The sequence below is a fragment of the Pipra filicauda genome, unplaced genomic scaffold (assembly GCF_003945595.2).
Source record: "Pipra filicauda isolate LSUMZ 115617 unplaced genomic scaffold, ASM394559v2 scaffold213_size2393758_pilon, whole genome shotgun sequence".
Lineage (NCBI taxonomy): Eukaryota > Metazoa > Chordata > Aves > Passeriformes > Pipridae > Pipra > Pipra filicauda.
The window spans coordinates 1,028,616-1,052,794 of record NW_024104325.1 but is presented as its reverse complement, the minus strand read 5'-3'; the positions used below and the strand labels follow the sequence as shown (position 1 = coordinate 1,052,794).

General features: G+C 46.2%; 1 long non-coding RNA gene across 1 annotated transcript in view; it reads left to right on the top strand.

The window, feature by feature from the left end:
* Nucleotides 1–3,922: 3,922 nt before the first annotated feature.
* LOC113995355 overlaps nt 3,923–24,179 on the top strand; it is a 64,557-nt gene continuing 44,300 nt past the window's right edge. The window contains exon 1 of the long non-coding RNA XR_003543370.2: nt 3,923–4,075. This is a non-coding gene — a long non-coding RNA (uncharacterized LOC113995355). The remainder of the gene's footprint in view (nt 4,076–24,179) is intronic.

The following is a 24,179-nucleotide window of genomic DNA, read 5'->3' as shown; positions in this document are numbered from 1 at the left end:
AATGCAGCCTGGCACTACTGCTGGGGATGCCTGCCTGGCACAGTGTTTACAGCTCTTGAGTTGTGAAGGTTTTTAATAATTAGGTTGCAGATGGGATTAGAAATGATTAGGCTGGAAGGAAACATTTCTTGATGTATGCAGGAGTGTCTATCTGAGTGGGGCTTTGTTTCCAGCTCGCAAGAGTCAGCCAGCCAGGCTCTCTTGCCCTTACACCAGGGCTGCCAAGACCCTCCCTGCAGGAGGTGATGAGGGATTGTTCTCCCACCAAACGTGGAACTGCTTCTCTGAGGCTACCTGCCTCCCTGAGGATGCCAAGGTCTGCTCACCGTCAGCTTCGGCTTTGCCACAAGTGCCAGGTAACTCCAAAGGTGGGGAACGCTAAAGGTGTCAATCCTGTGAATGCTTTAGTGTGGGCTTTGTTTTGCCCAGCAGCACATGTAACTGTCTGGGAGCTCTGGCACCTGCTCTTCCCACTGTTGGGTTACTTGAAGTCATCCTGTTTCCCTGGTATGCTTCTTATTTGGTGAGGAAATGAGTGACCAGGGCCCCATGCTGGAGCTGCTGGTCTCGCAGCCCCACTCTGCAAGTGCCACTGGAGTTGCATTTGGAGGTGCTCAGCAATCTGGGAGGGGTCCAGGGCTGGCAGGAGGCATCACTGCTGGGAGTAGGGCACCTAATGGTGGCCCAGAGAGGAACATCTTACTCATCTCATGGTGGCCTTTGCAGGCCAGGGGAGCTTGATTCCAGTAGAGTGTCCTCCTTCCTCTCTCTGGCCTTGGAGGGTTTTACAAAGCAGACCCTGTGGGAGACACCGGGTCAGTGCCTGGGACAGGAGGTGATCCAGCAGCCATTTATTATACTTGCCCCATCCCTCTGGCTGTCTGATGTCTCTGCAGCCAAATCTCTAGTATGGACAATAGAGTACTTTGTTGGGTTTGGGGCTGGGAGATTGGGGCTTTGCTGGGCTTTCAGTTGGTGAAGCTTTACACAGCTGAAATGTCTAATTGCTCCTGATTTTCCATCAAAAGGAAGAGTAAGGTGCAAACTCCTGAAATAATGCCTCCAGAGCTGTAGTCCTCCCACAGCCTCATGCCTTCATGGTTCAGCCCAGTCAAATGAAATTCTCACTGGGCCCTTTTGTGCGGTGTAGCATCTCCCTGCATCTGACAGGGCAGAGCTGCCTGCCTGCCCTTGTGACTAATGTCTGAACTTCCCATCTCCTACTGCCTTTGCTGTCTTCTGACTAAGGCTTCTATTTCATTTCCCCTGAGCTGATGATCATTTTGGTTTCAGCTGTGTCCTGGACTCTCTACACCTGCTGGGGATGGGCACATCCAAGTCTCAGTGGCCCTAAGGCACCGTGGGCTGTGTGGTGGAAGTGTTGGTGTGAAACCACTGTCACTTTCCCTTTGGTAGGTGAGGTCCAGTCCTGCTGCTGCTGAGCCAGTGATCATGTGGTTGTGGGCTTCTCTGGGATGCTCCCTTTGGCTCTGCTCACCCCCATGCCTGCCCTGTCTCATTGTGGGGCTGAGCCCTATCACCCTTGCCAGGTCCAGATGCTCAGTTCTTCCCCTTTCCTCTCCTAACTCCCTCCCACGCAGGAGAAAGTTGCCTTATCACTCCCAGCTCATTCCCTTGCAAATGACACATTAAGGGATGTAATGAACTTTGATTGTTTTTTTATAACCTTTTATTTTGGGGCTGAAAGGTTAATGGTGTGAGGGTGGGGAGAGGCACCTGCCTCCCCCACTGGGTGAAGCCGTCCAGGCTGGCACAGCAAACAGCGGGCAGAGATGCCAGCTTTGCCCTGCAGAGCATTTCTCCACCACTCCCCTGTGTGGGGTGACCCTGCATTCCACCCCTTGTGTGGGGACCCCCGAGGAGAACGCAAAGGTGCCAGACAAAGGACATGCAGGAGGAGTTCAGTGCGAGTTGGTATGTGGGGCAAGTGTCCTAAAATGTCCCCAGGGGTGAGCTGCAAGAGCAGGAGGGTTGCCCTTGCAGAGACCTGTGGCTGCCTGCCCAGGGCTTGTCCCTGACCCCCTGAGCCTACTGATATATGCATTTGTTTCTGTGGGGTTTTGGTTCTTGTTCTCTGGGGAGCAAGGAGCTGGTCACATAGAGGAGCCTCTCCAAAATGTTCCAGCAAGGGAGGGACTTGGCCTGAATCATTCTGCTTCCACAAAATGAGTTTCCCAGACCTGGAGGAGCCTCTGTGGATTTCAGTCTGTGTCCATCAGCCCTCCCGTGCCATAAGTCCCACCCTGCATCTGCTTCTCCAGGGTTTGCTTCCCTCTGGGTTGGGTGGCTGGCCCCGCTGCCCATGTGGCTTTTATCAGTGTAAGCTCTTTGTCTTATTTCTTAACATTCCCTGTTCTTTCACCACTGGAAAAGTTCAAAGTCTGTCGAGATTGCTCCTTTATTACAGCCAGTGCCCTGCAGACAGCTCCACTTGGAGCTCCACTTGGACCTCTCACCACCTCTATCATGAACTACTCTTTGCAGCTGGTTTGTAGGAACACCTCTGTGACTTGTGAAATGCTTGTAGCTGTGTCTGCTGTACCTTATCCCAAGCTGTAGAAATGAAGAGAGAGCAGGGTTAGTGTCAGCCCACCCCCTGCATTAGCCACTAGTACTCACTCAGCTCACAAATGCTCCAGAACCAGATTCCAACTGCTCTGTGTACAGAAAGGGTTTTAGTCTGAGCCCTGGGAAGTCCAGGTGAAGTTCCAGTTGGGGGTCACGCTGCAGTAGTGCTGCACAAGGTCACAGCACACTCCCAAATGTTATCAAGGCTGAGCGGAGGGGGTAGTGAACAGGGCTGGGGGGGGTACCAAAAAATGTCTTCTTTGGGTCAGACCATGGCTGGTCCCTGGAGGGAGGTTTGATGCAAGCGGAGGAGGAGGATACCTGCTGTTGTGGGACAGGAGATGTTGGGAGGTCTTGGAGGTGCTGATGCTTGAGCTGGTCATTCAACATCCTTCCTTCTTGAGGGACTTTCTTGGCCATTTAAGTTATCCCCTAGGAGAATTCATTTCCCAAGGAGGACCACCAGTGTTTGAGGACAACATCTCATATCCAGGTGTATAGGGATGTTAGATGGGTCTCAGCACCCAAATCCAACAGAGACACATGAGAACTAACCATAACAGGGAGCAGGAAGGCATCTCCCTTGCTTGAGCATAGGTGTCATCAGCAAAGGTGTAAACTTGCTGGCTTAAACTGGTTTAAAACTGCTTAAGCTGGCTCTAGGTTAGTCTGTTAGCATGATTGTCAACTCTGTATTGACTGAGTTAGGAGAGAGCATATATGCTGGCTTGTATCTGAGGTCCTGCTCTCCTTCTGTGGCTCTGAGAGTGGCCTGTAGCAGATTTTAGGGAATAGTGAAGAGAAAGAACCCTCCCCAGGAGGTTTGGGGGTCATTAGGCACTCTGGGATTTCCTGGGGCCAGCGGTGCCTTTTGCGCTAATGGAGAAATTCCACTGACATGTGTTTCCTGTCAGCCATGCACTGCAGCGGGACGTCTGGATGGCTTTCAAAAACGTGCTTGAGTCAGAACCAGCAACTGGGTCTGTGTGAGAGTAATGGGGTGAATAGGTTTTGTCAGGAGGTGAGATGAGCTGATGTGAGCATCCCTGCTTTCCTGCATGCAATGCCTGCAGCATTAGGCCCATATTGGTTTGGGCACAGCCTAGGGCATTGCACTTGAAGGAGCAGCCTTGAGGTCCTCCAGAGCTGTGTGACCTGCTGCAGGGTTCACTCTCAGACATGAGAAACATTTATTTTAAATCTGCTGCTACATGGAGGAATTGATTGCTCCTTTGCTGATTGAAACAGTTGTGTTTTGCTGGACCGTGACTTTATGGCCTTTTTCCTGTTTGTTTTTCAATTGGTCTCCACAGAAAAAAAAAAAAGAATGAGCTTCTCACCACTGGACATCTCTGATAAAATAATTCCTGCTGAAGGCTGCTTTGTCTTCATCTGCGCATGTGGAGTTGCTGCAAAGCTTTCATCTGAAGATTGAAAACCTTATGGTGTTACTGAAAGATTCCCTGAGTAAAAAAGAAATGTGTAGGTAAATATTTAAGACACTGCATCCAACCTTTTGCTTTTCTGAATCGACTGAACTTTTTAAAAGACTGAAATCCTGGATTTTTATTACCAGAATAACTTTTGCCACCAGGAAAATTTGGACAAACTATTCCTCTTGCAGACCAAACCCTGCAGAGCTGGGTCTTATGTGTGGCAGACCTGGCAGCTTGGCTGCTGGGATGCTGATTTCTACCCTGCTGGAGCCTCCCCTTTCCCAGCAATTATTCCTGCAGTCATGATCCCTGGGGGTAATCTAGTGATAAGTCCTCTCTGTGTAAAGCTGAGTTTGTTCTTGGTTTTGCAATGCAGATATTTGACTTGAAATGGCTCTTTGAATAAGGTTTGCCAGAATGAGCTTCCAGGCATGGCTGTGCCTGGTGCTGTGCAGCCTTTCTGTCACAAACACAGCCCTCCATGTTCTTCCTCTCTGCTGTGCTGTCACCCAGACAGGGCACACTTCTACAGGGGGCTACAAGTGCATCACTAGAATGATCACTTTTCCCCAGGAGGTACTCAAAATACAGAGCAGCGACATGACTCCAGTCCACCAAGTGAGAGTGGAGTCTCCTCGTTTCTCTTGGTTACGGGCTTGACCTGTAACCTAAGCACAACCCAAAGATTTAAACTTCAGAGATGTTAGTTGAAAATAATCCTACATTTGTTACTTCCAAAACATCTCAAGGCTTTAAACCAGCCTCAAAATTTAGTGGGACCAGAAGAGTTAAAACAGCCAGTTGAAATGGAATCACCTGACTTGCTTACTTTGAAAGATTTACCATTGTAGAGCCTTTGGCGGTTGCTGTCTCAGGATAATGAAGGTACATCCGATACATTTTGAACAGCAGTATAATTACTTTCATCGACACCAGTCAGTGTTTGGGTGAGATGGCTCTGAAATGGTGCAGCAGGGAGGAAAAGAAAAGCTAAGTGCTGCTCTGCTGAGTTGGGCACGCACTGAGCAGAGCAAGGTAAGCAGTGTTGGATGCAAGGCAATCTTTCATGACTGTTGGCTCTACAGAGCCTAATTAGAGAATGTGTTCTGGCTGGTATGAGTGGGGTTTGGTCCAAATAGGGTTTCCTGTAGTAGAATAAGATGGTTGTAGCAACAGATACAATGGTGGCAACCACCTTTAAAGCCCAGTGTTATTGGCTTAAATCCTTTGCATCGGAAATTATCTGCTCCTGTTTTAGTTGTTGCTTATTGTTCCCAGAAATGCCTGTTCCTGGCCATTCTTCTGAGTGATGTGTGAGATGTGCAATTGTGTCAGGAGGGTGGTCAAGGCACTGGGAAATGATTCACACCATCCACATCCATCTGTGAGAGGCCTGGGTTTTATTTGCCCTAAGCCCAGTAGCTTTTTTCATCACTTTATCTTCATGGATTCTGACTGCTGAGGATGCAACCATATCTGGGAGTGGGAGAAGGGCACATACTTGTGGGGCTACAAATGAAGTCCATGGAAAATGAGATAGAGTGAAACAGGGTGTGGAAAAGGTTGGTGTAAACTGGATGATGCCACTGCACACCCAGCTGCAAAGAGATCCAGCCTGAAATGCTACATGAGGAAAAAATCCACCACAGCAATTCCAGTAACTGACAATATAAAGATAGGACCCACCCCTCTTATTAATTGCCATATCACTTGGGATTGCATAGACTGACATGTTCAAGTTATCAGATGTTTCGAGGAAGAGGTGAATTTTTAGCTGTTGTTTATTCAGATCAAGATTTAATTAATATTAAATAGATTAAATATTTGATGAAATAGACTGAAATTAAATATTTAGTTCCCTCTTCCCCCCAGATAGCAGCCCCAGTGGATGTTTATGTGGGCAGTAAAGCTAGAACATCTTCTGAATATCAGGGAGTGTTCAAAGATCAGAGTTACACGGAAGCATCATCTGTGGATAGGAATTAAATTTCTCTTGGATCTATGTCTTTGTCAGCCTGTGTGTGAACCCGGTCCTCCTTCCTCTGGGCTAATTCATCTACTATTATTCCATCTACTTGGACTTCAGATACCACTTCAGTATCACCCCTGCTCTTCTGCCACATTCATCTTCAGTGGGGAAAGAGGCTTTGTGGGGAAGGGTTTTCTCTCATGCTTCTCATTTCTCAGTGCAGTGGGCAGCTAAAAACAAACTGGGCAGCAAACAGCAATGCTTCATACAAAATAATTACATCTTACCTCCTGAAGAGGAAAACATGTGGAAAAATGGCATCTTATCTGAAGGAGGGCAGCTAATTCCCCAGTTGTGCAGGCTGGTGCTCCTGTGTACCCTCACCAGAAATGGAGTAAGACCACTGTTTCCAAGTCCTGCTGGCAGGTGAGTCTGGTTTGCTGAGATTCTATTGGGGTCCTAGAACCATTTAAATTGGGAAAAATCTGTAAGATCATCAAGTCCAACCATTAACCCAGCACTGCCAAGTCCACCACTAGACCATGTCCCTAAGTGCCACGACTTTTAAATACCAGATAAGCCAGAATATCTGGATTTTCATTATGAACTTCAAGTACAGTCTTGCAAATTAGTCATGGACCACTTGCTGCTGCCCTACCATTTGTCATACTGGTCAGTTTGTGATGGTTGGACTCTTTATTGTCTGTTATTTTGCTATTAAAATGAGCTTTGCCTCCCCCTCTGTGGTCCCCTACAACTCTTCCCTGGATAGGGCTTGACTTGTTTTATAAAGGGTTTATCACCTTTGGAAGGATTAAGTCCTTGCTTTCTGCCTTTGTCACCCAATTCTCCTGCCCAAGGCTCTCTATGTAGCTCTCAGAAATCAGCAGCTGGGCCCTGGCAGTAGATACTTAACTAGAAATAGTCTTGCTGTCAATATCCTCCTGCCAGTGAGTGGAGATTGAAAAAATGACCCTTGGTTTGGTCCAACCAAAGATTGCTTGGAGCTGCAGTCCCTGCCTGCCTTCCTGCTGGCAGGGTTTGATACAGTTCCCTATAGAAGAGAGAGGAATTATTGTATTTATAAACCAAATTCAGGTATCTGATCAATTTTACAGTGTCATGCTTTATCTATAATAACCTGATGTTGCTTTATAACGTAGAGTGACAAATAAATCCACTCTGTTCCTGCAGGACTAGATACAGTTTCATTTGTTAGCACAAGATTACTTAGTTGAATTATTTAGAACTTTTTGTGGAAGTTAAAGCATGGGTAGTACCCTCACACATCAGAGAGAAACATTGCTGCTGTGAAGATCTTGCATGCCGCAGCAAGTGGTCAACACATATGGGTGTTCAAAAGGGGACCGAGGAATAAAAATATTGGGATGTGCCAGTGAAAGTTGTGAAAGTTGTGTGAGTTCTTAAGAGGACTTTGAATGGCTGAGGCTACTTCCTCAGCAGGAACAAATTGATGAAGCCCTGCTGAAGTCTTTCATCTTGAAGCCCAGCACTCATGCAGAAGGTGGGTTAGCAAAGATTTAGGGCTTATCTGCTGGTGCAAGACAATGAATTAGATTATTTCCCAAACTCCTTCTCAGCTGCGGTTTTGTGATCCTGCATGCGTGTAGAGGGAATTTTGATGACATAAACGTAATTTAGGTGCCTGTGTCTCAAAAGCAGATCCTCAAAACTTAGTCCCAGTGCTGCCTGAACCCCAAGGCCATAAACTCTGCTCTCCTGGCACCTCTGCTTCTGGCTGGGCACAGATCACTGTCCTGGCTTCCATGCACAGGCTTTCTGCCACCTCCCTCAGTACAGGGAGGGTTTCAGAACAGCTTGCACTGTGTCTGGGGCACCTGGAGTCTTCTGTCTTGGCAGCGTGGTACTGTGGGCAACCCCAGTCACATATCCAGGGGGCTACGATGGGAAATGATGGACACTGGAAGGGTTCCAAGCTGGGGATACATTCCCTTAAGTTCCCAATTTTTTAGTGCTCATGTTGGGCCCTTGTGCTGGCACTGGTGATATTTTAGCCAGTGTTTGCTTGGTTTTGGGGACAGTAAGCTTGTTTTAAAAGTATGTACAATATCCTAGCAGCAGTTTTCTAAATACAAGTATTGTCATTACCCAGCAGTATGACCTGTATGTTTAGACAAGACCTCCCATTAAGAGTGAGGGTAAATCCAGCGCTCTCATTGTCAGACAGATCATTCTAGTCTATTGGCATCTAGAATATTTCAGAAGCAGTAACAGAGTTGTGGCTTGTCCCTCTCACCACTGCCAGCATCGTGTGGGGATGAAGGCAGTGCAATCCATTCGGAGTGGTTAAGTGACTTGCTAGAGGTCAAGTGAAAAAAGTTGTGGTAGATTAATAAAAGATGGTTTTAAATAATGCAGTATAGGCCAGTTGATGAAGCTTAACAGGACCAGAAAGCTGATCTCATTCAGATTGATGCGAGGCAGTGCCTGGCCACCTTTTTGGCAGAGGGTAAGGCAGACCTAATCTCACTGTGGTTTTCAGGGACTGCTTGGGGATGGGGAATTTGCTGCCTGGTCTTTGCTGTGGTAATTGTTCTCTGTGTCCTCTGGTGTCTTTAGCATCCCTTTTGGTTTCCTACCCTTGCCTCTGATCCCTACCAGGAGGAACACAACCCCTGTGCTGAAGAAGGACATCCCTGGTCTGGGTGGGCTCCTGAGGCCATGCTGTTCACAAGTGTCCAGGAAAGGCAGGTCTGTACCTTGCTGATGGTGGGCAAGGGAGCCTGGACTTAAGGCTCACAAAGGCCCATGATGATAGTCCTTGCTTGGGGTATTGCATCCCACTTCACCCTGACCCTGAGAAATAGCTTTTCTTTCCTGAAACTGGACCCTCCTCCAAGAAAAAGCTCAAAAATATTTTGGAGGCAGATGCAGAGAATCTCACTGAGTTTTGACAAAGTTCAGTTTACCACTGCTCCCTATCTCTAACCATCTAAATTGCAGACTTTCACTTAACACTGAGACCATAATCTATTTATAGAATTGTAAAATAGGGATGCTCATAGTCACAAGCAGACACCTGGGGAAGGAGCCAAACCATGGGGCTCCCTGCCTTATTCTGCTCTCCTTTCCATGTCTGTGGGTTGCCTGCAGCTCAGCACCAGTTCATCTGCAGACACCAGCACCCCATGCTTGCTTTGACTCAGGATGCTGCTGCAACACCTCATTAAGTTGAGGTCCTTTTTCTAGGAATATGCTGAGTAAACCCAAACAAACCTGTCTTTGTTTCTATGTCTCACCTCTGTGCTGCTGAGTTGCCTTGAGTTTCATTGCCAGCAGGCAGCAGAGCCCCCACACTCATCAGGGATGTCTTTTCTGTTGTCCTGCCAGGATTTCTCAGAACTGTAATCATAGCCAAGCAGAGGAAACCATTTCCAGAGCAGATTTCTGAGGGGTCCCACAGGAACACAGCCAGGCAGGCAGGTCAGCACCTGGCAAAGCCAGCCCTTGCTGGCGGCTCTCCTCTCTGATGGATTGCACCAGGCTCTTGATCTGTGTTTTTAACTGTGAGGGACTGGAAAGGGCAGGATCCTCGCAGTGTGGGCAGGTCTTGGAAGCTGCTGTCTTAATGCATGGACTTCAGTGACACCATGCAAATGCTGAATGGACCTGCTGTCATTCATATATGACCCTTGGATTGGGGCTTCCTCTACTGGAGAAGAGAATTAGGTAATGGTTGAGCTGATTGTATTTTTGCCTTGTGATACAGAGAAAGGCACACGCAAGAGGAACTCAAAGAGAGTCTGATTAATGTACTTCTAGAATCGGATTGTTTAATGCAAACGGCTTTAGAGAGATGACTAAAGTAGGAAAAGAAACTTGGAAAAGACCCCATTTGGGATAAAAGCAAAGAAGGCTATTTTTTGCAAATACCAGGATAGCTTCTTCTAAAAATAATATCTTGGATGTCTGTTCGAAAATGAGAACCAAATGCGATTCTGAACAGTCTGATGCAGCCTGTCATTTCAGAGGAGGAGGGATGGAGACCTCTCATTGGAGGCAGGGGATGTGCTTGCAGGCTCTGAGACATGGCAGAAACCACGCTGTGCAGAATCCAAAGCTGTCAAGCTTTGGAAGGAAACCTGGTTGCAGGCAAGCAGCATTTGCCCACAGGCGGCTGAATTGCAGGTTCGCATGTTGCTGTGTTGGCAGCCATTCTCAGTCATAGCTCTAAAAAGATTTTTGAGAGTATGTAAGAGTTTCTAAGAATCAGGAGAATGGCATGTGGATGGCCGTGGTTTCCCATAAGCAATGGTATTCACATACTCAGGAAAAGGAATTGCACACAGTTATCTTCTGGTGGGTTTTGTTTTCTTTTTTTTAAGCAAAAACAGGAATAACATCAAAAGATGGAGAAAAAGAGGGAATGGTCATTACAAGAGAGGCCATATCAGAGCTGTCTTTCTGTTCAACTATTTCAGGCCCTTTTTTTTGCTTTCCTTGCCTCTCCAGTGCACTGTTCCTAAGAATCTTGCAGAAGCAGTGAGGTAGGTTTCTCCTCTTTCTGTACGTCTTTGCCTCAGCCTCTCAAGCAGATTTTTTTCATCAACCAACAGCTGGGAACACTGTGTTCAAAGTGAGTTCAGGTTGCAAACATCGATGCCAGTGCTGAAGCCCTTCAAATGATTGAAACCCTTCAGGGTACCCTTTGGTACTAACTCAGACAGCATACAAGCAGTTTTGGAGTGTTTTCATAGACTTCTCGCTAATCTAATATTAAGCTCTGCTGCAACTTTGCCCTTTCCAAGCAGTGACCCAGCAGTCCTCTGGCCCTACTGCTTAAAGCTTATAAGAGGATTTTTTTTCCTTTGGAGCTGATGAATGTGAGTGTGTTTTATTTGAAATGTACTGATCAGAGCACTCCACCTCGGGCAGCAGTACAGGGACATGCACCCTCCAGAGAGCATGCTTCTCCAGCCCTGTCTGATGGCTTCACCTCCTCTTTGCAATGTGTGCTAGGGAAAGGCTGCCTGTTTCCTTTATGATCAGTGTCTGTGAAGAACATGATGAGAAGGCACTGATGCAAGCAGCCTGAGGAGCATTTATACTGGGGAGCACTGGAGCCTTTCCTAAATGTGAAAGAGAGTATGTGTCTGGAGGGAAAACTTTCTCTTGGAGCTCCTAGATGGGATTTAATTCATCTACATCTGTATGAAAACGTAGATGATGTCATGATGGGACTGAGAGGTCAAGATCACATCAGTAGCCAGCAATAGGTGATCTAATAGAGAAGGTCAGTAGGTGTCAGCTGCACTTCCCCAGGGGGTTTGTAGTGGCCTCAGGTGCTCTCACCTTTGTTAGCTCATTACACAAACCTGTTGTGTAAGATGCCCAAGACCAAGTGAGCTGCAAGGTGGCACAGGGATGGCCAGGCGGTCAAGTCTACCAAGTCCCTTAGGTGGTGAGCAAGCTCTTCCTCTTGGAAGCTCAGAGCACTCTCTTTGCCCTTGTCTAGTAAGCTTGTCTCCAAGATGACTTGCACAGGAACACATTAACCTTCATGGGACCTAAATTGACCCTGTGAGTTGGAACATCACATGTCCTGCAAGCTAGACGGCTTCAAGAGAAGTCCTCATTACTAAAAGGAAGAGCTCCTTCACCCAAAATTATGCCTGATCACTGTCATAGGGAGAAAGCTGCAATATTTCTTTGGGAAGTCTTAAACTGATTGAATGACTGATGGGAGTGCTGGGAGCTTTTCAGAACCCGTCTGGGATGCCCCCCACAAAAGCAAAACAACACCAGAAGGTGTTTTTCTTGTGACATGTTTTGGTTCTGTCACTGTGTGTAATTTTTGTGATCACTTTGTTTTGCCCAACTGCGTTGCTCTGGGCACGATGGGGAGGAAAATCCATCTTTCAGTAAATACTCCTCAAGCCACCTGCTGTCACAGCAGATTGCTGCACGTCTCTCTGTTCTCAGAGAACAAGTCTGAAATTTCAGACCATGTTGAACGTCTGCTGCTGGCCTGATCCACCTCACAGTGCAAAGTTTTCAGCATGTTCTGGATGCATTAAACAGCACTATAAATGGCATTAAACAGCTAATATAGAATGTGAAGCTCACATGCAAAGACTTAGAAGATTTGGATTTCCAAGCCAGAGGAAGAGGAATATCCTTCACCAAAAACCCTTCTGCAAGGCCTTGCGTTTGTCTCTGTGAGACGCTGCAGCAGGAGGAGAGGCTTTTGCACTTTCCTGGGAAGAACTCAGGCATTGTGCACTAAGTGCTCTGACATGCACTGGCACCTTAACCCTTTTGCCATTGTACACGAAACCTAAGTGTGTTTCTGCATCTTCAGCTGCATCAAAAGCCTTTGGAGGCTTTATATTTGAACTCTGGGTTTCCTCTATTCTGCCTAACCTTGCTCTGCAAAGACAGGGATTAGAAACCTTCTCCTGAGCTTCCCAGTGACTGTATCTATGTATGAAGCAGCTGACTTTGTAGGCGAAGGTTTGCCCATCTTTATGCCTGTCACAGCTTATTAATGTGTGGCATGACCACAGTGCATCTGGAAAGAGCCCGGCATTAACTGCTCGCTTCCTGGCCTTGTCATCCATTCCTTCTGCCAAGTCGTCTCCACTTCAGATCTGCTTTCTTTTGGATGTAATTTTTTTTAAAGTGACAGTACCCTCAAGGATTTTGGCAAAAGAAAGGCAAAATGGAAAAATCTTCCAGGTAGAACCTATTCTTCTGACAGAGCAGCAGCTGCTGTGGAGGAGAGCCAGAGGAGGGATCCTCTTTGGCGGAGTTTACAGGCTGAGGATCAGAGCTTGTGCTTCTCTCCTTGCTTGGCAGCATAAGCTGCCTCCCTGCAGAGAGAGGTGATGGCCAAATCAAGCCTGAAATGTGACATTCACAGCTCTAATTAGACATATGCAGTTCCACTTTGCCTCCAGAATCCAGGTCAAGTGGGTGACAATCTTCCAAGGCTTGCCAAAACGTGGTCTAGGAATCTCTTTGGTGCAGTGACCAGTCAATTCAGGACTTAACAGGTTCAGCGTCTTTTAGATGCCTGAATTAAGGTGAGTTGAGCCAGTCACTTTCTCTTGGTCAGTGGGGAAGGGAACCTCCTGGCCAGCTCTAGGAAAATTCTTGCTCTGTGGAGCTGCAATGCTGGGAAAGAGAAATCTGCCCAAGGAGGGAATAACATGCTTTCTCCCTACCTTTTGTCCTGGTGGGCTCCATCCAACTCTACTGCAATAGGCTGACCGTTGCAGCTCTTCATAATTTATTAAGTCTTTACTGAATATTTTAATAAGCACAGCCACAGCAGAAAAAGAGAAAAGCTTGGTAGGCATTTCTCGTGTGTCTAAGGGTAGGATATTTAAGTTTGGAGGGGGGCTCTGGATAGGGATTGGAATGAGACTGCAGAGGATGACAGCAGCTGATCATGCACTTGTCTGGATTTCATGAGCCGAGGAAGCTCATGGCTGCAAGTACATGATGATCTTGAGGTTTTGCTGTTCTCATAAGCTGAAAGCCATATCTAAGTTTTAAGGAAAGGTCTTTTTCCTTCGTCTTCCCATCTCCTTCCCTTCCCCATTTCACACTGTTAATCACACCGGCAGGATGCCCTCCAGGCTGAGACTGTTCTGAGAGCAGGGTGAGAGGAAGATGCTGAGAGGGAACAGCAGGCTGTACATTTTTCTTCTCTAGCACAATTTAGCCATGATTAATGCATGTGGAAAATAATCAGTGCATTCGGCCTAATTCTGCAGAATTATTAAAGGGATGATAACAAGGGGAGAGGAGATATTTTGCTGCTTTTATTACATTTTTAGGAAGGAGGGCAGGTGTTGTGTGAACATGGTCAGGTGAAATCAGCATCTCATATGAAAGCAGGGAGCAAATTTTGTCTTTTTGTTTAGTTTTTTTTTTTAGTTAGTTAGTTTGTTTGTTTGTTTTGTTTTGTTTTGTTTTGTTTTGTTTTGTTTTTACTCCCAGAAAAGACATTTCTAGCCTGAGCTTTGGAGATCTTTTATTTTCGCAAACCAGGTCAAAAGAAGCTCGTTCATCATTAAAACAACACAGTCTGTATTAAAGGGAGGAGAGATTGTAAATGGGGAGTCTTTGGAAGATGGGATTATTATGATTTACTGTGAGCTGGTGATCACCTCTCAACCTTCTCCTCTCCTTTCCATGTACTGTTCAGCCCCTACTGCTGATGGGGTCGGGCATAGCAGGTAGCTGATGGTTCCTGGGGAAAATGCACTGTGCAGGAGCTGTGTCAGGCAGACAGCTGGGAGGTGAGCACATCACAACAACGTGGTGCCCCTCTTCCTTACTGTCATGGTTTGAGATAGCCCCAACATCTAATTCCCTAGCTCCATTCCCCCTCCCACATCTCAACCTAATGTGGGATGGGTTTTTCCAGACAAAACACACCAGACTCCAAAGTGGGGAAAAGGGAATATATTACAATGACTGTACAAATAAATATAACATCACATTATACACATGATCACAAACTATCTCTACCATGACATATGTATTTACAATGGATCAGATCTCTTCTCTCCTCCAAATAAAAGTCCAGGAGGGAAAGAAGGACAGATCCCTTCCAGTCTCTGAACAGCAGCATCTTCTAAGGCAGCAGGTTTCTTCTTCTCATGCATGCAGCAGCTGATAGCTGGCTTTCTGCCAGCATCCACGAGGGAGGTATTCAAGCTCCCCCGGCCCCATCGCCTCACAACCGAGGGGTCTTCCGTGGTCTTCGTAACCCCAGACAAGGTCGTATCACCACGTCATATCACGAAGACACAGGGGGGTCTTCGTGACGGTCTGGTATCTCTTGCAGGGCCTCTGTGCCCTGCCTCTCAGGCTGCCACCGTGGCAGCAGTGCAAGGGGGGGGAGAGCCAAGGTCAACTCCCCCCGCATTCCATCTGGCCGTCCCGGTCCAGCTCCCGGGACACTCTGAGCTTCTCAGCTCCTCTCTCTCTCCAGTGCTGCATACTTCAAGGCTCCTCTCAAATAGGAGTCCATGTCCCTCTTCTCCAAGAGGGGTCTCAAGGGAGTTTTGGGGGGCTGGTATCAGTCTTACCCCAAACTCTGTCTCTCAGCTGCTGGCTCTCTTTCCTCCTCTGTTCCAGGAGTCTTCTCTGCAGTGCTGCATGTTGTTTCTGCTGCTTTCAGTTCAGGTCTTATCTCTGGCTCTCTGCCACCTTTCTCCGGCCAGTGTCGGCTGCTGCTCTGCGCCCATGGAGACAAACATCTCCCAGCATAACTACAGGCACCTAGCCCAGCTTTATGCTGTTCCAGGTCCCTGCAGCCCCCAGCCAGGGGCTGGGAGGGGGCCAGAGGCCCCAAGGGGCTCAGAGCCCCTTCCTCGTGGCTCTACAACATGGCCACCTCTCCTCAACCACCAAACTACAACTCTTCTTTTCCGGTCTGGTTGTGGTATGTTTACATTTCTGCAGGAGCGCCCATTGGGCAGAATTTCAAAACTTCCAGGGGTTTCCACCCCTTGGGGTCTACCACTTCTCTTAGCTTCTGGGGAAAACAAGGTTCAAACCACTACAACACTCCACCCCTCGCTCCTGCGAAATGTCAACATATCACAACAACTGAAAAAAAAACTCTAATCAACATTCAATCTTCAATAAACTAAAATATAATCAAAATCTCTCTACTACACATCAATATAGCATCATCACAAACTTAACTCTACTCTTAATACTTAACTTACATTACTATAGATAGTCTTACTTACTCTACAATGGTACAGTCTGTGTTTTGTCTGGAAAACTCTTTCTGTTACCACAAGCATCATGGCTCTTATCTCTCTCCCTCGATGGTTCGCAACCATCCTCTGCTACCATTTATGTCATGGTTTGAGATAGCCCCAACATCTAATTCCCTAGCTCCATTCCCCCTCCCACATCTCAACCTAATGTGAGATGGGTTTTTCCAGACAAAACACACCAGACTCCAAAGTGGGGAAAAGGGAATATATTACAATGACTGTACAAATAAATATAACATCACATTATACACACGATCACAACTATCTCTACCATGACATATGTATTTACAATGGATCAGATCTCTTCTCCCCTCCAAATAAAAGTCCAGGAGGGAAAGAAGGACAGATCCCTTCCAGTCTCTGAACAGCAGCATCTTCTAAGGCAGCAGGTTTCTTCTTCTCATGCATGCAGCAGCTGATAGCTGGATTTCTGCCAGCATCCACGAGGGAGGTATTCAAGCTCCCCCGGCCCCATCGCCTCACAACCGAGGGGTCTTCCGTGGTCTTCGTAACCCCAGACAAGGTCGTATCACCACGTCATATCACGAAGACACAGGGGGGTCTTTGTGACGGTCTGGTATCTCCAGGAGACTCAGCTCCTTCCTTGCAGGGCCTTTGTGCCACTGCCTCTCAGGCTGCCACCGTGGCAGCAGTGCAAGGGGGGGAGAACCAAGGTCAACTCCCCCCGCATTCCATCTGGCCGTCCCGGTCCAGCTCCCGGGACACTCTGAGCTTCTCAGCTCCTCTCTCTCTCCAGTGCTGCATACTTCAAGGCTCCTCTCAAATAGGAGTCCATGTCCCTCTTCTCCAAGAGGGGTCTCAAGGGAGTTTTGGGGGGCTGGTATCAGTCTTACCCCAAACTCTGTCTCTCAGCTGCTGGCTCTCTTTCTCCCGGTTCTGTCTTCCAGGAGTCTTCTCTGCGGTGCTGCATGTTGTTTCTGCTGCTTCTTCAGTTCAGGTCTTATCTCCTGGCTCTCTGCCACCTTCTCCGGCCAGTGTCGGCTGCTGCTCTGCGCCCATGGAGACAAACATCTCCCAGCATAACTACAGGCACCTAGCCCAGCTTTATGCTGTTCCAGGTCCCTGCAGCCCCCAGCCAGGGGCTGGGAGGGGGCCAGAGGCCCCAAGGGGCTCAGAGCCCCTACCTCGTGGCTCTACAACATGGCCACCTCTCCTCAACCAAAAACTACAACTCTTCTTTTCCGGTCTGGTTGTGGTATGTTTACATTTCTGCAGGAGCGCCCATTGGGCAGAATTTCAAAACTTCCAGGGGTTTCCACCCCTTGGGGTCTACCACTTCTCTTAGCTTCTGGGGAAAACAAGGTTCAAACCACTACAACACTCCACCCCTCGCTCCTGCGAAATGTCAACATATCACAACAACTGAAAAAAAACTCTAATCAACATTCAATCTTCAATAAACTAAAATATAATCAAAATCTCTCTACTACACATCAATATAGCATCATCACAAACTTAACTCTACTCTTAATACTTAACTTACATTACTATAGTATTACTTACTCTACAATGGTACAGTCTGTGTTTTGTCTGGAAAAACCTCTCTCACATTGGGTTGAGATGTGGGAGGGGGAATGGAGCTAGGGAATTGGATGTTGGGGCTATCTCGAACCATGACACTTACGCACATCACCAAAGCTATTTTGTTTAAAGTTAGGTCAGATGTAGCTACTTATAGTTTACTTACTGCCATGGTCTCTGTTTATCCCATTACAAATGAAAACATCTTGTTTTATAAGTTGAAGTTTTCCAAACTTTCTTTCCATCAGGAGTTAAAACTAAATAATAAGATATTGGTTTACTGCAGAGACTGTAATATTTCTCTAGATTTTATATTGCACTAAATAAAACACAAAAAAAGACTGATATGAAAAATATTAGAAAAGCCTATTTTGTGATGTTAATTGCATTCCTTTCTGGCACGGGTAGGTGTGTCAGCTACTTCTTTTAATTGTGGGATTTTTATGACTTTGAATTTACATTTAATATATTTTCCATTTTCTTGTAATTCCCATTTACCAACACAAAATTAAGACTTCTTGTCCCTGCTGAGCTTACTGCTATTAATTTTTTTCTTATTTTTCTAATTTTGCAAACTTCGATTAGGATTTTTTTCCCAGTAGGTTTCTACAGGTGTTCGTGCCTGATCAGAGAGATTACTGCCCATAAGTGCTTCATTTCAGAGTCCACAGACACCATTTAAGACAGAGATAGGAATCTTTTGATTTCTGAATCAAACTGTAAAGAGCAATTGGATGCCATGGCATTTAACAGTAAGGCTCTTGGGTATTGCCTTATCAGAGCTGAGAGCAAGGATGAAACTGCCTCCTGTTCTGCTGGAGAGCATGTGGTTGAGTGGGTGTCTTGCTGCCTTCTGGGGCCACTGGAAGCAGCGGGTGCATGAGGCTGCAGTGCTCGGCAAAGCCTTGGAAGTGGCACGTTAAGGGAATACCCTCACTGCCTTCCTGCCTGCCTTGGTGCTGGTGGTACCTCTTGGGGGACTGTGAGCATTCAGCTGGGAACTGGAAGTAGCACTGGTGCTGCTGTGAGGATGTGGCAGCCCCAAGGGCCTGGGGCACAATGCAAACCCTGCTGGGCTTTGGTTCCTGGGGGCAGCCCAGCCTCATTAGACCAGCTGTCACATCATGGTTGGGTTTCTTCTTTCAGATGCTCTGTAATGATCCCTTTTTAGTAGAGGATGGGAATTTGTCTTTGCTATTGACCCATCCTTGCCAATGAGGGTGCTCAGGCTTGGCTTTTAGGGAGCACAGGGAGTGGCACACTCTATGAGAGAAATGGGTGCACTGCCCCAGAAAGTGGGGAGCAAAGCAAGGGGATGGAGGTATCCAGATGAACCTGAATGAGCTGGTGCACATAGCCAGGTCCTCAGTGTGCAGCTCTGTGCTGTGTACCTGAGGAGCAGCTCTTCCCTGAGCTGCTCTCCTTCAGCTTGTTCCCTCATTGAAAGAAGTTAAAGAGAAAGTGATATCTGTGTTATCTCCCTACTTAGCATTAGGAACTGGCCTGGAGCTTTCCTATTTCATTCCCACAGGCCTGTTCTCATTTCAGGAGATGAGTTTCAGGGCAAAGCTCTGTAAAGGCAAGGCCCCCCATCTTGAGAAAACTGCACCGAGGAGCCCCTGAGGATGACTGTACATAGAGGAAAGTGCAGGGAAAGAGGGAGTGAGAGTGAGAGTTGGACCTACACACCCATATACCCCACAGGATGATGCTCTTATTACTTGCAGTTGTGCAGCTCAGATGCAAGACCCCATGGGCTGTGATAGTGGGGGGCTCAGTGCCAGACAAGCGTTCACTCAGCACCTTGCATGGGCACCATGATCTCTGTGCTGGGTGGGGAACACCTTGAGTCCTGCCAGAGTGACTGTGACAGCAGAGGCAGGATTTCCCTGTGTGCTGAAGGAAATGGAGACAGTTTCCAGCCACCCTACAACCTCGGTGCTGGTGGCCCCTGTCCTGCAGAAAGGTTGAAAGAGCTGTAAGGCCACCAGGAATTTTGGAGAGGTATAAGGGCAGGAATCGTATTCCACTGACAGTTTGGAAATTGGCTGAATGCTTTCTTCCTGTCAGGTCAGCTTCAGGAATATGCTGTAGGTTTGGGGGTTGAAATGGATGTTACAGCTAATAATTTTAAGCTTTAGGAGGTAAGAACTAAACCTATGCTGGGCAGACATGAATAGCCTGGTCTAAGTGAAGAGGACAATCCCATGGGCTCTGCCATGTGATGAGACTTCCTCAGAAGGTACAAAATGCTCAATAGCTTGGGGAAGAGCAGAGAGATGTTGCCAGGGGCTCAGCCCTTGGACTTATTTTGACGAGGTGAACAGCAGTGATCTACTAGGTGGCCCAAATGGCAGCTCAGTGCTCCTTGCTGCAGAGGTGTCCAGCCAACAGTGGGAGCATTTCCACGAGACCGGGAAGAGACTTGAAGACTGCATGGAGAGAGATGGAGTCCAACCCTGGTGCAGGCTTTGGGCCTCAGCACACAAGAACAAGTGCAAGAGTTGTTCATGCAGACGCTTTTCAAATGGGTGAATGACAATTGTCCCTGCAGGTTAGTCTGGTGACTGTTGAACGTATTAGAAAGGAAATTTGGTTTTGACTGTGTAACCTGCCCTTGCAGAGAAAACCTACTGAGCTTTTTTTTTCCCCCCTCTCTTTCATGATAAGCCCACGAGCCTGAGGTGGTCACAGGATCACTTCAGTGACATCCTGACTCAAGCAGCTTGTTGCGTTGTTTATAAAAGTCCAATTTTCTTGTGGAGGAAAATCAATACAGCTCATTACTTAGCCGAGAAAAGATCCCTGTGTCAGTTCCACTGGAAGGCAGCCCCTGAGCAGGCTCAGGCACTGTTTGTAAGCTGGACAACAGGCTGATAGCCTTTGTCTTGAATTGTCTGTTCCGAACTAAAACTGCCCCACTGAGAAGGCCGATCAGCTTCCCGCAGACCAACAAAAAGCTGCTCAACAAGTGAATACCACCAGCCTTGGGCAAAATACGCACTGAGAAAAAAGTAACAACACAAAAGACACTTTTTTACACCTTCTGTAATGACTAAGTTCTCATGCTCCTTCTTCATTATATCCTTTCTTCTGGGCTCTGGCTACGTCATCGAGTTTTTTCATTTCAGAGCTAAGACACGTGAGTTAGTGTTATGAGGCCATATTGCACATAGAGGAAAGTGCAGGATAGCCAAATATTATTTTTTAGCCTGTTTTGAGTGGTGAGACAGAAGTCAGATGCTTGGCCCAAACTTTTGATGAGTTTATGTGAGTGCACAAGATGTTTTAAAGCATTCTTGGAACCTGAGAGGGGCTCGAGCAGTGTGGTAGACAGTACCCTTGCCTACTGTGTGTATGTGTATGGCCTTGAGGACCACACTGGTCAATATGTTTAACCAGGACAAGGCCTGGGGGCATCCTCACCTGCATTCCCCAGTAAATGCATACCACTCATATGAATATATAGCTATAGTGAAAATTGCTCCTTGCTGCAGCCCAGCTTCAGAATCCAAGACTCCAATACCTTCTCAGAAGTTTGCTAGTTTAAAAATTTGGAGGAGAAATTTCTCCTGTATGAAATGGAGAATGGAAAAAAATGGACATGGGCAGCATTGGTTCATCATTGGTCTGTTTCCAGTTTTTCTCTATACTGAGACCTTGATCTCATGGGCTGTCTTTAAGAATTTATTCCAGATAGTAGATAATTTCGGGTTGTAGAGCCTATGAACAGATGACACTGCTTATATTACGAGGCTCCTCTGGTGTTTGATGATGCCTATGATTGCAGTGCATATAACATTATTTGACTGCAATTACAATAGCATGGGTGGTGTTATGCCTGACTAGCTGATTAATCATCTGGAGCAATGAGTAAATCTCCCCCTCTTTTACAATAATTAATATGTACAGCTGAGTCGCAGCTGGCAGAGTATGGAAGTGATCAAGGCAAACAGAGAGGTATTTGGCAGCTTTAGGCTGCAGGAAGGATGAGTACATGGAGCTCTTGGGGCAATTATTCCCTCTGTGAAGTAAGCTGTAGCTTGAGCCAGCTCTGAAACACCTCAGGGAGCTGAATTTCTGTGGTAGGTGGCCAAACTCTAAAGACAAATTGGTCCAGTCAGAGTCATAAGGTTAAGGTTATGTATTTTGGTGTGTAAGGATGCTCGGTAATGCCTTATCCTCCCCTCTTGAGGTTCCTGCTAGGTGCTGCCACTGGCTTTCTCCCATCCCAGCAAACGTATGGCCTATTTTTTTAGGACCAGACATCAGAAGTAGAATGCAGTGGAGACTGAGTGGATTGACTAGGTGTGCTTTCTTGGAGGATTTGCAAGCCTATGCATATAGCCTAAGTACATATATGCCCTTAGTGTAGCAGGGATCTTTGCTTCTACCCTTCCTCTTGTTCTGTTCGATCTTGCTCCAGAGCCTCTGTTTACCTTCCCATCTTTTCCTTTTAAGACTAAACATTCTTGAGCAGTAATTGTCTCTTCCTATGTGTGTGCACATTGCTTACACCAGTCATAACTAAAACCCATGTTGTGCTGCTTAAAAGGCCTGGCTTTAAGGATGGAACTATTTAAGATTTTGGGATTCAAAACTCTTTCCTCTTTGCAGTGGTTAACCAGTGAGCCCTTTGCCAGTATGTCTGTAGCTGCCCAGGAGCAAAGGAGGAAAGAAATTCATTACAACCATTGGATTAAATACCTTCTGTGCTGGGGACCGGCCATGATGGCTTAGGGCCACTGTTGTCTCCAAGCAGGTGGAGTGGCTTTCTGGTTCTTCTTGGAATTTGGGTCACATACATTCAGGCAACAGCAGTACAGGTTGTCTGAAAGCACCTTATGGTTTTGCTTGTGAGAATTTACAATTCAAATCAAGTAACATTGCAGCCTCTCTTTTCCTCATATGTTGATTTTCTTTGCTCTCCTGATACAGCAAAGATCAAGATGAAATATTAAATGTCCTCCACAATGTAATTACATATGGCTGGTTGCAATCAATTCCCTCTGCCTCATGTAGTTTGCTATTGCTTTTCCCTTCCCTTCCTGTAAAAGACATTGGGCTTTGATTTGATAAAAGATAAAGACTTTGATTTCCACCTCTATCCAAGGAGAACTGAGCTCCCAAATCTCAGTTTTCACAGAATAATTAAAGTTGCTGGAGACAAGAAGACTTAATGGAAATGCAACTGTGCAGCTTAGTGGACACTGCAGGACAAGGAAAAGAGGACAGATGCTGGTGCTGATGCTACAGTGGATGTTAAACCACTTAGTAAACGCAGCGAATCAGCAGCTCTGAATCTCTTCTGCCAGAGACATGATTTATCCCTGCAGGACACAACTGTGTTCCCATCTGTGTCAATCTCTGCTTACATTAAGCTGAGTTTTTTCGCGAACTGAAGTTAAGATGGAGAGTTTTCCCACACTATCAGGCAGGCGTGGAAGAAAACCCAGAGCACAGTAGGAGTGAGGCACCAAACAGCCCCCCAGTCAACACTCTCTCCTTTGGTGCCTCTGTCCTGAAGCCCTTCTGACACTCCTGTGATACAGGTGTATTAAGATCACAACACATTTCTTCGAAAATTAATCATTTTCACTACACTTTAGTCTTTGCCTTACCTGTCTGAGCCTTACACATTGTTATGTTTATGGCTGCTCTCAGAGCTGATGTGGCTTTGTTTGTGGTACAATCATTTTTTACTTTCTTATTGCTAGTATTGCTTCTCCTGTTTTACATATTTTCCACATTAATCTAGAAAACCAGAGATAACTCAGATGAAAAGGAGTCAATTATGTGGTGCCTGGGATACTCGTAGTCTGGACTTTATGACCCAGGAAGTTTCTCCCTGCACTATGCTCCCAATTTGTTGGATTTATTTTTTTTTTCCTCATTAATATATACAAATAACATATCCTGGATACTCTGCAGTCAACAGCACTCACTTTATTGGCAGTAACTGACTTGGAAGCTACTATATCTCTGTGACTGTTCATATATATATGTCTGGTTTTTTCTTTCCATCAGCTAGGAATGTTTTTTGTTTGTTTGTTTGTTTTTCATTTTGCTTTTTTTTCCACTTTATCATCGATATGAAAGCATGCTGACATTAGATACTAGGCTGGACAGTTTCTGAAATTAACCTAAGGTAGGGATTTTCAATTGTTTTCCATTTATGTGATGGTATTTTCCAAAGCTTTCCTTCCCTCTTCATCCTTGGTTGGCATGCTACTCCTGACACAGACAGGAGACAAGTTGGGTGAGCGCCGAGTCCCTGGGAACTCTCTGCCAGTGGCTGCTAGGAATGTCAAACTAGTGATACAACAGATTAAATTTACCAATGATGTATTGCTGTTGTCTTCAAGGAAGTCTTCACCATGAACAAATATCTCCTGTTAGTGTGACTGCAATGGTCAATTCTTCCCCTCTGAACAGCTTTCTGTCTAAAATGGTGAGCAGCCAAGCAATAATGGTTGGGCTTAGATCACTTTCAAATTTTTAGTATTTTTTTAAAAAAAAGAGGAGCAGAAGCTTATAAATTTCAGTATGAGAATGTATTGAGAAGCAGAAGGTTTGACCTAAAGTCACCATCCTTTTTGATCGAGTCTTAGGATATTATAAGGGAAGAATGTGCCTTATCAGAAAGTACTAGAAAACTGTCCTTTTCAAGTTTTGTTTCCAAACACTGAAGCCCCATTGAAATATCCTATATATTGTGCAGTATAAGACTGTGTATCGTATAATTTCTGTACCAGACAAGATTATACACAAGTATTCTTCATTCTATTGTATTTGAAAGGAGATTGTTTATTACTTGTTCTTTATAATTTTTTACCTGGTAGAGGGCTTGTTTTG